The sequence below is a fragment of the Trachurus trachurus genome (genome assembly GCF_905171665.1).
Source record: "Trachurus trachurus genome assembly, chromosome: 11".
NCBI classification, from domain to species: Eukaryota; Metazoa; Chordata; class Actinopteri; order Carangiformes; family Carangidae; genus Trachurus; species Trachurus trachurus.
Genome location: NC_139904.1, coordinates 27,298,402 through 27,304,401, shown reverse-complemented (window position 1 = coordinate 27,304,401; position 6,000 = coordinate 27,298,402).

Below are 6,000 nucleotides of genomic sequence, written 5' to 3'. Positions count from 1 at the left end.
TTAATAGGCTACAACAATTAGAACTGCAATTCTGTATGCAACCCAAAGGGGAGAGATCTTCGCATATCCCATGTTCTCAAGTCCTCTGATTGCACCTGTGTCTCGGTTCCTCGTATATAACCTCTGTGTTTCCCATTGTCACTTGTCAGTTCATTTGTCGAAGGAGGAGAGATAGGCGGCGAGGACGCCGATCCCCAACGACACTCGGAAAACAGGGAATCCCGCGATTCAGATGCAGTTTGCAGCTTGTCTCCATCATAAACGGTTCATAAGTTAAAGCAGAAGTAAGCGATCCGGTCGTTTTGGCTAATGCTGCGTTCCAGGCAGGCTTTTGAAACCGTAAATTACAGCTTCAAGTCACAACTTACGACTTTGTAGCGTTTCAGGCAACCCACTCGTGTTTTCCGACCTGTTTTACCTGTGAAAGTCACTATAACGGCCACTCGTAACTTCTGACCCGTGAACTCGTACCAGATCGAACTGGTACGACTTCACGGTCGGAAAAACACGAGTTACGGGCTGCCGTGAACGCACCGTAACAGTCCTCGTCCCTACGTCACCACATTCACGGCGTCCCTTGGCTGCACACACAGCCCTGCATGCCGTTCTCTCTCCTCATTGGATAAAAACTGTAGGATACGAGAAAAGTTTTCTCCTCGGCTCAGAGCAGAGCAGAGTGACTGACAGACCCGTGTTTCGGTCCAAACACTCTATGTAAGTGATTGCTGTCGGAAGATATAACTATTTAAGACTTATATTAACACAAATATATCACTTACTTCTGCTTTAATTGTCGTAACTTTTCAGTTAAACTGATACAGTATGTAAACTTCATGTGACCTCATTGTATCAATTTTAAAGGACTATCTGTGAGAACACCGGTTCCCTGGATCTGGCAAAAAATGTCAGTCACCGTGACAGATTTCCTACGGGATCGGGGGTCCATGAAGAAGCCATCGCAAGGAGGAGCAAAATGTGTGTTGTGGCAGCTGAGATGCAGAAGACCAGTTGGCATCCATCCCCTGGGTGAGGTTATGTATTCTCTGAGAAGTGGTAAACCACCGTTCACTATAGGCCTAATCATATTAACTTAACTTAATTAATAAATATATTTTTGCTGCCATATCAGATGGATAACATGTTTGGTTAAAGCTGGACTTAAATAGGGAAGGGCACAAGTAATCAAATAGCCTACTATTTTTTATTTGGGTTTTCTTTAGAACATAGCCTACTAGACCAGTGACATAGGCTACTAACATACATTTGCATATTACTTGGTTAGACAAATCCCTGAATCTACAGTGAATCTGCGGTGGCTCTGTCAATATGCTGTAGGCCTACCTGTTCTGTTTAAGAGTTCAGACTGTTTTGGGCTGCACTATGGTGATGTGCTCAGGCTCTGTATTAGCCTGAATCTTCATTTCATTTAGCAAGTATTAGTGTTTGATTTGATATAAGTGACTACTTAATTACGCCAAGTGTCTATGCCTAGACTAAGATGAAAACTGGCAAAACATAATTCTAAATGTGAAAAAATAATTACAGTGATGGCTGTATTAAAACAATGCTGCATAATGTCCAACCACTTGTTCAGCTCACTGTTGATTGTAGTTTTGTATTCTAGGGCAAAATGTAATGTGGGGAAGGACTACCCATTATATTATTACCCTTATGATGGTTTTCCTTTGCTTCACAGATCAACGTAGATGTCATCCTACCAACTACAATCCCTCATATGGAGACGGAATTGCACTTCTCAATTTTTGCAGAAATCAAAAGCCTGTCTCAAAGCGAAAACTGGGACTACTTGAAAAAATGAAGCTAAAAAAGTCAACGGAAGCAGAGCCTCAAACCTCTAAATCTGATTTCAGACGAAAGCTAACTACACGGACAATTGAGATATGTTGGATACACCAAGACAAAGGCTGAACAGGTTAGAGCAAAACAAGGATGGGGCACTAGAACTGTTGTTATGGACATCAATGGTGGATTTAATGACATCCTGGAAGAGGGGGAGAGTCTTTTTTTCCCCAATCGGTGTTTCAAGTAAAGGCCATGTATCAGACTTCACATTTGATGTATGGGACTTTAAGCAGAACTCTTTTTCTGATGATGTATGACACATCTACATTGTCACTCAAGCAAAACTACCATCCGGTGAAGAATCCTCTACCACTGAGCCTGAATACAGAGATGATGATTGTAGCTCTGAAGACCAGAATGGAATTACTGAAGTTTCTGACAGCCAATCACTGTCTCAGGTATCCAGTTACTCAGATCTAGACCAAGGCCAGGACCAGGTCAGTCTGCATCACCCACCTGCCACGGATCACTCAGTCGCTATCACAGATTGCCCAGTGATATCAGAGATGTATGTATGTAGTTGTTGTAGACTAGGCGTACCCATATGATAACGCTGACCCTGAAATTACATTTGGGCCACACACAGATGTTGAATTGGATGCAGATGACACACTGATTTATCAGGCTGAAACACCTGACCGTTCACATCAAACAAAAATAATAACTATACACCATGCAAATTGCTTCAATGACATGATGATGAACAAACTGGTAGCGGGTCAGGAGTTCTAAGAGAGGTCTACAGTGCTTTTTGGCAATAATTTTATGATGGTTGCACACTTGGCACAACAATGAAAGTACCCTTCATCAGGCACGATTTCAAGGCTGACAGGCTTTTTTTTTTGGGGGGGGGGGTAGGCCTACTCATCCAGACGCACATGGTGCAGCCATAATTGGGAACAAGATGGCTCCTAGATGACTGTTTTCATGTTCTGTGCAGCACTTGTTAGCACTTTTATTTTCAGCGACTCCCAAAAGTGCCTGAGGATGGCAATCACCTCCCACATTTTTATTTACTTTTTTATATTGCGCTCACTGTGCTGACCTTTTATTGTCTGCTGCTGCCTGCTTCTCTCACCCAGAGGCTACTGCTGCGTGCGCCTGAAACTACGCCGGGCACTTCATATGGCAGGCTAAATTTGTCAGTGCAAATCTGTGTCACAACTGTTGTGTGACTGGACGAAAATATCTCTTCAATGCGTCAGTCTGAGTTAAGACTGGGGAGAGGATACCCACGGGGAGTGTGCATTTGACTGCGGTCGCCATGCACCGCAATGTTCGTTGTCCTTTCTTTCCGTCATCCTTAACAGGTGTATCTATGTGTCCTGACAAACACAAACACATTTGGCAACGTCTTGACCTCCATGACCTCGGATTTGCATTTTTCATGCATGCTGCCCTGATGGTTACATCTACACAATAAAAATGTACATCTACTATGTCATTTAGTCTTTAGAGATTATCACCAATGGGTTAAGATCATAGACTGTACATAAATGGTGAAATAATAAATAAATACAGCTATTAAATAAATGCTAAAATGAATGAATTAGGTAATAGATGCAGAAATATATAAATAAATGTAAATATAAATGTATAACTGATTCAATAAATAAATTGCTTTTTTAAATTATTGAATAATTTAGTTAATAACTGAGTACATGCATGAAATCTAATCAAGGTATTACCCCAAATGTCTAACTTTCCCCTAAATGTATCTCTTTGCTCTGTCTTCTCCTCCTATTTTGAGGCCAACAGAGTTTAACAACTTCTGGACAGTTGGGTTGTTTGTTTTTTTCTTCATATTAACTGTGAATATTATTTTAGGTTGTATCTATATTTGATATCGTACTTTGGTTAGGGGGTTAATTTAAGTCAGAGCTCCTCTTTTTGTACCACTTCAAACAATTAACAGTCAGAGAGTCGACACAAAAGAAAGACAAAGGAGACACAGCCTTCCTCATTTAACTCGCTAAAATAGCTTTATAATAATCATATTAATAGTAATAATATTAGCCATTAGAAAATGTTTTGACAACGTTGACAGTGTTACATTCTGTGTTGGGGGTAAACCACGTCACAGTGTGCCATCTCTCTGGGCTTCAGCGCTATCAGACGTGCTGACACATCTAGATCCATAAAACATACAAGATCAATAAATAAATTTGTATGTACAAAATGAGAACCACAACACAACAAACAGAATCATGAGTTTACGCTTCCCTGTGCAACACCCTCCGTGTCCCGCCACATACTCACACTGCATCCGCCCGTCACCGTGGTGTTCCCATGCATCTCGTCTTATCCACCGGTGGCGTTATGAAACAAAGTTCATATCTTATGGCATCGCTATTGCTATATGCTCCAGTCAGTTCCTTTTTATAGGAGGAAAAAACCAAAGCATTAAATGTTTCTATGTACAATATGCACTGTCTTGGCACTGAATCAAATGTGTATAAAACAAGAGAACTCAAGGATAAAGCTGAGCTTAAAGACAGAAAAGCTCGCTGTATCAAACCCGTCTGACTAAAAATCATGGTGTTCAGTTAGGAATACAAGAAAGAGATGACAGAGGAGGAGAGACAGGTGGAGGGAGAGTAGAGACTGAGGGGCTATTCAGTTTTTGCTACATTACTGTATAGAGTAGAATACAGGGAGTGGAGAGTCTGTTTGATGTCCATGTTGTCTTCCCTCCTCTGGTAGAAGTAAGAGTTCAGAGTGGAATAAAAGCACATGGAGAAAGGTGTGGATCTTCCTTTCAGTCAGTCTGTTCAACACTTGCTTTCCTCTTTTGGTGATCTCTCACTCCACACAGGAGTGTCCATCATTGATCCCAGAGAAAAATGTCTTCCCAGAGTTATTGTCAGTTTGTTTTTCTTTCTACTCCATCTCCTCAGTAGCAGCGATTTAAGACTTGTCATCATAGATTAAACTATTTTTTCTGTTATTGTACACAAGACTCACCCTTGAATACAGAACAAGGTTTACCCATAGCTATAATTGACAACACCATTAATAATAATGAGAGTGGCAATGGCAATAATTAATCCTTTAATGACAATAATCATACTAATAATAATCATATTGTAATAACAATATATGTAATATTGAGAAGAACAATGTCCATTGGCAACATGTATTTACAGTTTTGTAAACATGAGGGTGGCAGGGTATAATTTTTTTCTTAATTACACAGTAATTGCTCAGTTGTCTCTGACCCACATGGTTACCTGTGTGTGTACTGTAGAGCAACAATGCAGTGTTAATACACGCACACACACATACAGTACAAATGCAATTACACTTCAGTGCTAAAGGCACATTAGAGTTTGAGTTAGACATCTTCTTGGTGCGAGCTGCTCTGGAGGCAAAGGGAAAATTAAACTTGTGAGAGGATGAGTTTGCGCAAGTATTAAAGTTATGATACTTCCTAGGCAGGGATTCACAGCAAACGATGCATTATCTGTTGCTGCAGCAACAGAAAATGCATCGTATGGTGCATTTACACTCCTACTACTATGTCAATGTTGAGCACATTGAGATAGAACAGATCTCTAGTTAGGCACTGTTTAAACTACAGGAGTAACATATGTTTGTCCTGTGTTGATTTGAGGATGGTTAGCTAATCAGTCCACCAAAAATCCCACATATTCAATGTTTTCATAGTCAATGTAAATCCTAATTTATTGTCTATTTAATAGCACTATTAAAATTTTATTTTCATCAATTACTGCAATCAACTCTCAGTCTAATGTGCACAATTTTCCAATTAATTTTCATATCTACAAATCAAACACAATCATAAAAAAAATGTAAATTTGTGGGTGGAAACACAGTTAAAAGCCGTCTAAACTAAGTTTAATGCAAACAACATTTCACACTGTTAGTGAATTAAAAGAAATCAGCTGCCGACAAAATACAGTATGTTCACAAAATAATGTTTGGACGGTGTAATGAAGAAGCTCTAGTTAGTGGAAGTGCCTTTACTTTTTTGCTCCAGAGCAGCTCTGCGTCTGAGAAATGTCAAACTAAAACTCAAATCTGCTGCTACAACATCCCCTCTCGCTCCACTGTGTTGCAGATGCACAATATACAGCACACACACACAATGGCTACAGTTGAGCTCTTGCCTCAGCC